Raw genomic sequence first — 12973 nt, 5'->3', positions numbered from 1 at the left:
TCTGGACATTTGCCCATTCTTGGGACTCTGCCTTGGGGTTTGCAGCATTTTGAAATTAATTACTAGACTGCTTTGTCACAGGTTGTCAAACTACAGGAATGTATCCACTTTTGTGGGAAATTTGATTACATAAATAGCCAAGTAAGACATTATATTTGCTTTTTTATCACCAAAATGCACACACCCCCAACAAATCAAATCTTTGACCTGACCTTGGTGGCAGAGCTTCCTTGGGATGAATGTCAGCAGAATGAAGAGCTGATTTCAGAGCTCTTTTCTAAAAATGTTAATGTTCTCAGACAACTGAGTGCATGCAGGATTTTACAGCTGCCTGGTAATCTTCTTAACTGCAGTAATCATACAAGAAATTCTACTTCAAATGCACACCAAGAGCTGAATATATCACCTCTGTCACTGAGATGGAGTCTTTGGGGTCTCCATGGATATTTCTGTTCTTTCTTGGCATTTTCCCATCACTCACCTGCTGCAGTTTGATGGCCAAGTGCAAGAGGAGAAGTTTTTTTCCCACCTCCTGTCACATCTTTTATCTGAGTGTAGGATTCTGGCATTACTGTCTGAATACTAAACACAAACCCATTGCAGCTGCACTCAGAGCTTACAAGGAAGTTGCACATTTTAACCATCACCATTTCCAATCTGAGACACAAAGCACATCCTTCAGGATAACTAACCATGACAGTGACAGCAGGAATTTCTCACCAGGATGTATTTTCTCAAGGTGTACATACTTATTCCTTAATAAAATATTGCCACCCTATTGAGTAATAGTGACTTTAAAAGCTCCCAGCCACCTTACACTGCAATTCAAGACAGGAAGGAAATGCAACATCCATTGACTCTGCAAATGGCTCTAGAAAGAGCCAACTGAAAACCCCACAGAGAAATTTAACTGGAGCACAATTCACTCACATACATTGACAGGGTTTGTCACCACGATGGAAATGTCTTAATTTTAAAGCTTATGGGAAGTAGCAATCATTTAACAAAGCATTTCTTATAGCAGATTTTTTTGAGTACATTGTGCACTCAGGTATGCTCTCTTGAAGATTATCTCCCTTTCCTGGTGCTAGTCAATCAGCTGCCTGTGTTATCATGGGCATTTTCCACGCATAAATAATACTTACATTTGGGGTTCTTTTTCTTTTATCTGGCCTTGCTTATAATAAGAATGGGAAGATCAGAACTTGATCTCACTGGAAATGAAGATTTAATTTAGATTTTGAATCTTAATGTATGATTTCATAAGTAACATTTTCAGGAATTCACAAAATGCAAATAATCTAAATGTGTCATCATCTGTCCCAGCACTGAAAACAGTATTGGCACACAGAAAAAAAAAAAAAAAAAAAGCCTGACTAATACATAACCCTACATGAAAGCCCATAAATCTGTATTTGAAAAATCTGAGTAAGGTGATTATGCACAAAATAAACCAGCATGGCATAAGTTCAACAGCTTGATCAAGCATTGTTGAAAAATAATGTTGTAAAAAAGTTAAAAATCATGATGAATATATCTGAAATCAAAAGCCTCGCACAGCAATTTGTCCCACAAGGAAAGTGTCAACCTCTCTTACTCAGTCATGTCACACAGGATGTACACCCAGCAGACCTCAAGGTACACTTTCAGAGACAGTTGTAGTCTGCTTCAGTTTTGTCACCTTCTTTTCACAAGTTTGCTGCTTCTTTCCTCTATTTTTAGCAGTTTGTGAATGAAGAAAACTGGCTTAGTAATTCAATTCTTAGCTGTTTAGGAAGACATCCCTAATAGCATTTAAGTTAAAAATCCTTCATACTATTGACAGCTGTTTGTTCCTATGAAATCTTCCCCATTTTTTTCTATTCCTTCTCATTAGAGCAATTATTAGAGCAGCTGGCAGTGGTGGATTAAATTCATTACATTTACACCTCTAACCCAACACCGAGGCAATGCCTTTGCTAAAAGCTTTGCTTTGTTAAGCAAAAGCTTCTGCTTGAGCACCTGGCTGGCACTCAGCCTCCCCAGTGTGCAACAGGTAAAGCTCAAGAGGCACACCTGGCAAAGTTAGAACCTCTGCACAGGTGGGCTGCAGAGGGGGTTCGAACCAATCTCATGAAGTTCACCCAAGGCGAAGCACAACTCCTGCACCTGGGTCAGGGCAACCCCAAGCACAAACCCAGAGAATGCATCAGGAGCAGCTCTGGGAGAACTTGGGGTGTTGCTGGGCAAGAAACTCAACCTGCCCCGGCCATGGGCACTGACCCCAGGAACCCCCCTGGGCTGGGCTGAGCCCCCAGCGTGGGCAGCAGGGGAGGGGGGATTCTGCCCCTCTGCCCCGCTCAGGTGAGACCCCACCTGCAGAGCTGCCCCAGCCCTGGGGAACAACAGCAGGAGGACGTGGAGCTGCTGGAGCCAGGCCAGAGGAGCCACGGAGATGCTGCCAGGGCTGGAGCCCCTCTGCTCTGGAGCCGGGCTGGGAGAGCTGGGGGTGCTCAGCTGGAGAGGAGAAGGCTCCAGGGAGAGCTCAGAGCCCCTGGCAGGGCCTAAAGGGGCTCCAGGAGAGCTGGAGAGGGACTGGGGACAAGGCCTGGAGGGACAGGACCCAGGGAATGGCTCCCACTGCCTGAGGGCAGGGCTGGATGGGATCTTGGGCAGGAATTGTTCCCTGGCAGGGTGGGCAGGCCCTGGCCCAGGGTGCCCAGAGCAGCTGTGGCTGCCCCTGGATCCCTGGCAGTGTCCAAGGCCAGGTTGGATGGGGCTTGGAGCAGCCTGGGACAGTGGAAGGTGTCCCTGCCCATGGGTGTGGAATCCCTTGGATCCCTTCCAACCTAAACCATTCTATGATTCCAAATTTTTCCAATGGTAAGAAATCTTTCAAAAATAAAAGGCAATTCCAGACTCTCCTAGAATCTTTGTGCATTGGAAATACAAATTTAATTGTAATTATTTCTTTGATGATGGTTTTATCAACTACAAAGCTGTAGTTAGGCTTGACAGATTTTAAGGTTTTTATCACAAGTGGATATGAATGTCTCCATGACGCTATACATCAGATGCTTTCAATATTGCAGAATATTTCTGAATAGGTTATTGCTCACACCACTTTTCCCACCCTTAGCTTCCTTCCCTCTGTGCAGTTCTCAGGATCAGCTGCTGCTAAACTGTTCATGCCACATTACCAGCCTCAGCAAAGAACAGTTACTGCTGAGTAACTTCAGATGCTCACCTGGTCCCACAGACAAACAGACCTGTCACATCCTCTCTAAGACCGAGGAGTAAGTACTGGCACCCTGCTGTAAGTACTCTAGGACACAAGTAGACATTGGGAAAAACTCCAGTAAAGACAACTGTGAATGACTACACTGTGATCATGTATGTGCATGATCTTTTTCCCAGGCCACATGAAAAATTTGACAATTCTTGTGCTCAGACATTTTCAAAGCCATAACTCAGAGAAGACATGAAGTGCAATGTCCAAAGATGAATGAGCACTTGGAGCAAAAGATTTTTAGAGACATCAACTTGAACAGTCAAAACCAAATGCCAAATAATTTTCAAGAATATTTTAAGAAATAACACTTGAGGTTTGATTGTGCTCTAAGTTACTGGGTTTTTCTGAAGCGTTAACTTTATTTCCCTGTTAACTGTAACATCAGTCTAACTTTTGAGAAAAATGTGATAGAAAACCTTTGTGAAATGGTTTGGTTTCATAGCATTAGATGACAACTTTAAGCTAGGAACTTTTGGCAAAGCTAAACAACACAGATCATGCCATGTTGTCCCAAGAGCTCATTTACTGCTGTGAATTGACTTAAAGCATATGCTGCTATCATAGTTTTTATTTCAGAAATGTTTCTGAAAGAGCTTATCCTTGATGTACACCCTTCTAAAACATGAACAGGCTCTGTGGTGTTCATAACCCCACAAACGTGTCCCACCTCCCGAGGCTCCCCGGATACGCTCGCACCTGCTCCTGCGAGCCCCCGAGCAGACACCACAGAGCCCACATTGACGTGGTTTGCATCCTGCAGGGCTCATGTTTCCTCGGCTTCCTGCCTGCTGAACAACGCCTTTCTTGTTGCACTTTTGTCATTCTAAGTGCCCCTCGTATGACAGGGTAACAGATTCATTTCCCTTTCAATTAAAGTACTGTTTTTCTATTAAACATTGTGTCCTCTGAATATAAGTGGAAAAATTTCTTAAACATTCAGATTAAAACCAAAAAAACCACCCTTTGGAGTCACATTAAAACCTGCAATGTATAAAAAGCTCACAAGCACTGGTGGTTTGATGAATTTCTCCTTCACTGCCTCACACTGCTGGTGTCCCTGAGGCTGGGTTCTGTCACCACGTGTGCAAGAGCTAACCCACACGCCAAGTCAGGGTTTTATCACCATCCTGCAGAACAAGGTGCCAGGCCCCTCACAATGCTGGCACACCTGGGAAACAAGTACAGCCTTGTATACAAAAAGGTAACACAGAAAAATGACACAGAAACGGGTGATTGTTCACTCACACTTCCATCTTGTAATTCTTAATGCGCACCTGATGTCTTAATCCAGCTCATTACACCCTCATTCACACAGACAAATTTCCCTGAGGGGCTGTTTTTTAGCATTATAATAATCTAAGGCAACTTTAGACTGTATTTTTATCCTATCATCAAGTTAATATTTAACCTTACACTTGATTACAATTTCTGCATGAATCTGTTTCAACAATTGTCAACAAAATAGGGATTTCTGGTGTTCTGTTCCTAGGGGCTCCACTGCTCTGCACCCTGTTCTCACAGGGTCAAGTTGCTGTGAACTTACTGTGAATTTTGTAAACTTCATCTGACATCACTACTGCAAGAATTCACACAGAACCCATTCATTTTATACAACCAGTCCAGTCTTGGCTGCAAGACTTGCATGTGGCACGGACTGAGAGGATCCTTTCCCACTCAGGATATCCCAGGAATCTGTGATTCCCCATGTGGAAACCTACCAGTGTCATCAGCTCTTTGCTGCCCTGCAGAGCACACCTGGGGTAGCTGGTTTAGATCCAGGTGACAACACTGCTGACACATGTGCTTGATTGGATGCACTGACCTTACCAAGCACTAAGACCTAAAGACCCTTCTGCCCCAAGCTGTTTGTCATTTAAGTTTTCAGTAAGGGACAGACTGAGCACTACAACAAGCTTAGAGCAAAGTTCAAAGAGGCCAGGCAGTTCCTGGTACATCATGTACTTGCTCTGAAAAATGTGCAGGTTTAGATGTGGTAACTCCTGGATTAAACATGTGTGAGATGTTGCAGCTCTTTGCAAACTGCCCTTTTGTCCCACCACAAGCACCAGCTGTCACTGAGGTGGCAAACGGGGACAGTCACACAGCTCAGGGGGGAATCCCCCCCTCGAGGTTTGTGTCTCTCAGCTGCCTGAGCTTCACACACCACTCCAAGGGGGAGGCTGACCCTGGTTCCAGGCATCTATGGACACATCAATAACCAACTGCCAGACTGAAGGCATCCCAAAAGATGCATTCCCATACTTTCATACAAATTAAGTTAGCAAAGAGCTGTTTAGCACATCAATATACATTGCTTCTTAAAACAAAAGGAGGTTATTTAAGAAAAATCAGAAGAATTCAGGTGAAAAAAGAAAAACCATCTAATTTTAAGTTCTAAAATAGCACCTAATTATTCCACAAAACTATATTTATCATAGAAATATTTGCATTTTACCTGGAGAAGAAAGTTTTTCTCATTACTAAAAATAAATCTCAGGGGAAAATAGAAATATGAGCCAGTTCTTAGCACTTCTTACTTTCTCAACAGGACAAATACAGGAATTTTAGTTACAAATATACTGCTCACTATCCCTTGTTTTTTTAATATATACACATTGAGGAAGGTATTTTTAGAATCCCTCAAAGATTGTACCTGTTGAAACCTTCCCCTACCTGCTCACCCCACATCAAAAAAAAAAAAAAAATCACTGATGGAGTCGGATAAAATTCATCACACCTTAAAAAGGAGAAATCCTAATTCTGTAACAGTTTAATTTCTCAAATTCAGTGCTACAGAAATATCACCTGTTCTAGCATAATTTCAAGAAATTAAGGAGGAACACTTACAGTTCACAGTTCAACTCATCATATTCTCTCAATAAATAGAAATGGAAAGATATTGCTTATGCACTCAAGGTACTTCAAATCCTGTTTGGAGACATGATTACCACAGAATCATAGAATCATGGGATGGTTTGGGTTGGAAGGGACCTTAAAGCCCATCCTGTTCCCCACAGGCAGGGTCACCTTCCACTAGACCAGGTGGTTCCAAATTCATCCAGCAGATTTACTGCAGAACATGCATTAAACACAACTTATTAATGAGAACTGAATTTCTGACAAGAAGGAGACATTTCAGCAAGAAGGTTGTAATTTCACACTGAAAAAATTATTTTTCTCTTTACATAGAGAGAGACTTCTCCAGAAAGAGCCTCTGGGCAAGAACCTCATCCCCTTCCATGACTGAAGGAAGTTGTTTGAAGTGTCTAAATTGAAAACCTACCTGCACTACCTGTACTGCAAGAACTTTCAGATAAAACACAGACATACAGAAACCATGGATGCTGGATTCCAGCAGCAGTGGTCCTTCTTGCTCTTCACTGTTGCTCACAGATATTTGTTGTTCATAACTAATTATCCCGTATACAGAATTCCAACAGAAAAACAGAAAAAATAGGAATTAAGACAACTGTAGTAAAAAATAGTTGTTTTTATTTGATTGCTATGGCAGAGAGCAGGTAATTCATAAATTTAATTTCTTATTTTGCCTCAAATGGAGCATAGTTGTTTCTAGAAAAACACTTAAGGACATCTTTGTGGTGTTAGAAGGGAATGGGTGGGGAGCAGGAACAGGATAATTGTGCTTACTCCAGGGGAGCAGGGAAACAGGAGGAATTACTGACAGCAGCTCTGAACAGGAAGGTAGTTTTAATTCATTCCTATAAGAGGTCCATTCAATTTCCAAATGGTTTCTAACTTGAGTCAACCCAAAATTAGATTATGTTGCAAACTTCTAAAGCAAGATACATAACCTCATTAAAACTTACAGAATCCAATGTTCTTGCCAGCATGACAGGTACCAATTCAAAAGGTAATTTTGCAACTGAGTGGTGGGGGGGGGGGGCGTGTATGGAAGTAAGATTTGTTAATTTTGACTCACTAGAAATAACGAGGTCTGGAACACTGATAAAAAAGAAACACAACATCTCACCATTCAAATGAAGCAGGTGAGGTGCTGAAGTCTAGAAGAACTTCTGACATTTACTAGAGAGTCAAAGCTGATTCATTAACTCATTATCACTCATTAACTCTGGCAAAGCCTAGAGATATTTATTGACTGAAACCCATTGTATTACTGAAAAAAGCTCATCCCTGAAAAATGGAAGTCTGAGATCAATCCCACACACAGCAACTCCTTTAGTCACTTTAGTCAAGGATGGGGATTGTCCCACTCTGCTCTGCACTGGGGCAGCCTCACCTCCAGTGCTGGGGGCACTTTGGGCACCACAAGGTCAGAAGGACCCAAAGCTGTTGAAGAGTGTCCCAAGGAGGGACACGGAGCTGGGGAAGGGGCTGAGGAGCGGCTGAGGGCACTTGGCTCGTTCAGCTGCAGCACAGGAGACTGAGGGGAGGCTCCTCGGGGGCTGCAGCTCCTCCCGAGGGGAGGCAGAGGGGCAGGGGCTGAGCTCTGCTCTGGGCCAGGGACAGGAGGCCAGGAAGGGCTGGAGCTGTGCCAGGGCTTGGCATGGAGCTCAGGGAAAGGTTCTTCCCCCCGAGGCTGCTGGCACTGCCCAGGCTCCCCAGGGAATGGTCCCGGCCCCGAGGCTGCCAGAGCTCCAGGAGCGTTTGGCCAGCGCTCTCAGGGATGCTCAGGGTGGGCTTGGTGGGGTGCCTGTGCAGGGACAGGGGCTGCACTGATGATCCCTGAGGGTCCCTCCCAGCTCAGGTGCCCTGACCGCTGTCATGGAGCCAGAGCTTCACACAGGCTGCAGTGCCGAGGCCAAGCAAAGCCCTGGCACCTTGATTGTCTGTTGGCCACCAGCCTGAAAACATCAGAGTCACCAATGACATCTGTGTGTCCGCACAGGTCCGGGAGCCACAGACACCCGAGCGCCCCTCGCCGGGGCCACTGCGTTCCGCTGCCTACAGAGGGAGTCGAGGCTGGCTAGCACAGGAGTCAGGGAACCGCAGCAACGCCCACACGGAGGAGAAAATCATGCAGTGGTGATAAAGCAACTGTGTGAAGTCTGTCACAGAGGTACTGCCTGGCAATAAGCACATTGTTGGAGGTTAGGATTTTTCCTTTTATTTTTCTGTCAGGGAATTTTCTCCCATTTGTTTTCTGATGGTTATTGGCAATACTTTAGAGACAAAAGATGTGCCGGGAGGAGGAGGAGGGGGAAGGATGCAGTTTGCTACTACCCCTTAGCTGGGGGGCTTTCTCTTGGGAAGGACAGAGACACTGCGACATTTTAGCTGGGGTTGAGGGGCTGGGCTCAGCTCCTCGCTCGCTGTCGGACCGCGGTGAGCCAGTCAGGCTCTGGCTGTGGGGAGAATTCGCTGCCACCGCGGAGTTCCGTCCTGCACGGTTCTCTCCTTACCGTGGGTGAGCTGCTGCCCTCAAGAGCAGCTGTTGAACTGGGACCTTTCCAACACCCGACCTCACTGGGAAGGGGACCCTGACCACCTCCCCCTCAGGAGGGAGCGTCTCTGGCTGCTTGCGGCAGCTGCTCGTGTGTGCCCGTGGCAGACACCTGTCTTTCAAACCAAGACACATTCAGGTCTGTCCAACAGGATATCCTGTCTCCAGTGGTGCTACAAACAAATGCTGAGGAAAGAGGCAGCACAGAACCCTCCCTCTGCTTCAACTGTCGGCCCCCAGAATAACCCAAGCCTGTCATACTTTGTCCTTTGATAGAGCTCTTGCTCAGCCTGCTTTTTTTCCCGTTTAATTTTCTGTAGGTGCAACATCTTGGAGCATCCCACAGATTCAGTGCCTATTCTCAGGATCCTCGCCCCCTCCATCTGTGTGGAAGCCATTTCCTCACAGCCTCACTGGCAACCCAAGCTCGTGCAGTACAGCAAAAGACAGCAAACGATCAGTTCCTATTCAGTGGCTTTGTGCCGCTTCAGATCCAGTATTTGGTTTAAATTGTCTCTCCAGGTTGAAGAGTTCCAGCCTGCTCAGCCACTCTTGCAATGGCAGCTCTGCTCTGCTTTTGATTTTCAAAAATGTTTTTTTGTTATTTTCACCAGCCCCAGGCCCTCCCCACTTCCTACATACCTTCTCCAAGAATCACAGAATTGTTAAGGCTGGAAAAGACATCTAAGACCATCAAGTTCAACCATCTACCCAGCACCACCACCATGCTCACCACTAACACATGTCCTCAGGTGCCACATCCAAAAAGTTTTTGACCACTTCCACTTCCCCTGCCCTGGACAGCCTGTGCCAGGGCCTGACAACCCCTTCTGTGAAGCAGTGTCTTGAAGACAAGAGGAACAGAACTGCATGCCATCTGTATCCTGAGCACAGGTGAATCACTATAATTACACAAAATAGTAGCATAATGTTCTCTGTCCTCTATTTTTGTTCTTAATGTCTGACATTTTATAAGCTAATGCTCTGCAACATCATGAACTCCAATATTTTGCTCCTGAGTGGTGATGGCCAGCATAGTTTCTCATCTTGTGGAAAAGCCAGGAGAGTTTCCCCCTGGCTTTACTTCTGTATGTTAACTATTCAGTCAGACATGATGGCTTCCTGTAAGTCCTCACATCTGCCCTACAGAACCGTGGATTATGTTACCTTCCTGCTCATCTATTTTTCAGATAATGAATATACTGATCTAGACCTCACTGTGAAGTTTAAAACACACTGTGTGACTCCTATCACACCACATCACCAGCATCACTTCCTATAATCTGGCTGAAATAACTCCTCACACAAGAGGGAGAATTCAACATAAAACTCACCAGAAACAACCCAAATATCTTAATCTCCAACCAATTCATTCCAAATTTCACTGTGGTTCTAACAGACATTAATACATAGAGGCAATTGTGTGCTGGATCCCAGCACTTCTTACAGCCAAGAAATTAGGATTCAATTAATATCATACTATTACAGAGCTGTAAGTGATGCATGTATTCTGAGAACAAAATATGTACAATTCTGTTTTCCTAGTGGTCCACAAAAACTATGGGAATTGAAGTCTTCAGTCCTAGAAGGGATTTCTCCCTGTATGAACCACACAGTTTGTTCTAAGAGGTAATCTGGTGGCCCCATGGTTCTCACCCTTCTCTACACTACACCAGGCACAGACAGCATTTCAAACAACCTTTCCTAGCTTAAAACCCTTACTGACAATCTTGATTTGGAGCAAGAATAACAAAAGGTGGCACATCAGGTCCACAGACTTGCTATCAGTGGCATTAAACATGGACCAGGTAAAGAATTGCCACAGTGGGCAAGGAGGGCTTATCATTGGGATGTGTTTATTATGGGAGCTGGATAATGGTCCCATCCTTCCCCTGTCCTCTGCAGAATGACTCCTGTGACCATGGAGCATCCAACAAAGATTATGAGCATTTTCTGTTGCAGCACAAGTATCTCTGCCTTTGACTGGGGCTCCTTGACAGCTCACAGGACTCCTTCCTCCTCCAAACATCCTATCCTACGCTTGGTAGTAATTTGGTGCTTGCCCTTAGAAGTAAATCCTTTGGTTTAAGACAAATATCTAATGTGTATTTTCCTTTTACTTTATTTCTTGTTATAACTCCACTTTGTGATCTTTATGGCAAAAGAATAAGTAGGTCATTAGTAGATACGTTAAATTAGACTGGAGAAATTAGCCTGGGGAAAAGGAGGCTCAGGGAGGACCTTGTGGCTCTCCACAACTCCCTGACAGGAGGGTGCAGCCAGGTGGGGGTCAGGCTGTGCTCCCAGGGAACAAGGGACAGGAGGAGAGAAACAGCTTCAACTTGTTCCAGGGGAGGTTCATGTTGGATATTAGGGGGAAATTCTGCCTGGAAAGGGTTGTCAAGCTCTTACACAGGCTGCCCAATGCATTGGTGGAGTCACTATCCCTGGAAATGTCTGAAAAATATGTGAATGTGGTACTTAGGGACACAGACTTGATGATCTTAGAAGTCTTTTTTCAACCTAAACAATTCTGTGATTCTAGGAAATGCTAATGACAGAGTGGGTTGGAGATGTTACAGCACCATGTGTACTGATGATCAGCCTAGGCAGTATTCTACTCTCCCAAAGCTTCACAAACTGACAGTTTTTTCTTCAAGATGTCAGATCTTGAAGAAAAAAAATCGACTCCTTTATCAGATCTCCTGACCTGGACCCAGTGCAGACAAGCCTCATGCTTTCAGAAAGAGAGCAAAACATTGATGTATCCTCATAGACAAAAAGCTGCTGATGAATTTATTCATCCTTGATGCCAAAGCAGAGATACTCCTATGAAACTGATCAAAAACATTCTATGAGCTCTATTGTCTGCTGAAGTGCTCTCAGTACACAGATTAAAAGAGCAAATCAAAGCAACACCCTAGTTAAGCAAACTCCAAATCAGCCCAGTAGTTCAAAGCCACAAGTCTGAACAAAAGGTCTGTTTTTCCTTGGAAAGCATTAGCAATGTATGTCTGTAATAAATCACATGAGATGTAAAGACAATGACTCACTTCATTATCTTCAAAGTATGAGAACAAAATATTCTGCTGAGACAAAAGTCTCTCAGAAATGCTGATACCCGCTGCACTTTGCTCTCTGGTGGCAGCAAGGAACAATAAAACAATTCCAAGAAACCTCCACAAAACAGAACTGCAGAGATTACAGGATTTCAGTCTGGATTTCTGGGTTATACATGCTCATCTTACAGCTCCAAAAAGGCTCCCTTTGAGGAACAGGCCTGCAAATTAAATCTAACATCTCAAAACGAATATGTGCAGAGCTGAGGAGCACACACGCCAGCAGTAAAAGTTCTGGTGGCCAGAAGGAAGGAACCCTGTGGGACATGGCAATCATTTCTGTGGATAATCACAAGGGTTAGTTCAATGCATTCCAAAACTGACCTCTACTAAAAGCAATAAAACCCTGCAAAATCTTCATAACTTGACATTGTGCCATACCAGGAAATTTCTAATTTAATTCACTCAGAGCCCTTACTGCCCACAAGCCACATTCCTTCCTTCTTGAAGCTGCCTGAAGTACTTACATTGGACAGGTCTATTTTATCTGCTCTATCAGGCAGCCACAGGTGACAGGAACCAATTTCTCCTAAAATGATCAAAAATCCTGACTCTAATCCAATAAATAAATGTAGTTGATGAAAGCTCAGAAATACAACCATGATGTCCATGGGTAGGGCCACAAAGCCCCTGCCCAAGGATGCAGTGCTGCTGGTGAGGCATTCCTGTCAGGAGTCCCAGGGAATTACTTGGAATAACCTAGACCAAAAGCTGAGATTTATTAATCCTGATGCACTATTACTTCCAGAGTTACACTAAGAAAAAAATGCAGCAGTAAAATTCAAACTGCATTGAATTGTGGTGTAGCAAAGGAAGTTCCAAAATGCGGTTTTATTTTTACTATCCCATCATCCAAAATCCACATTGGGATGCCAGGATTAACTGTAAAGGCATGGAGAACACTGAAGTTAGTGACAATTAAGTCTTTTCAATTAAACATATGCCACACAAATCATAGAGGATCTTAATTTCTACTGCCTTGACTGTGTAATTGGCATACAAGAAACACTGAGGAGCTGGAGCATGTCCAGACATGAGAATGGAGCTGGAGAAGGGTCTGGAGCACCAGGAGCAGCTGAGAGAGCTGGGGAGGCTCAGCCTGGAGAAAAGGAGGCTCAGGGGGGACCTTGTGGCTCTGCACAACTCCTGACAGGAGGGGAC

Source organism: Vidua macroura, chromosome 26, assembly GCF_024509145.1.
Source record: "Vidua macroura isolate BioBank_ID:100142 chromosome 26, ASM2450914v1, whole genome shotgun sequence".
Taxonomy (NCBI): Eukaryota; Metazoa; Chordata; class Aves; order Passeriformes; family Viduidae; genus Vidua; species Vidua macroura.
This window is presented reverse-complemented; position numbering follows the sequence as displayed.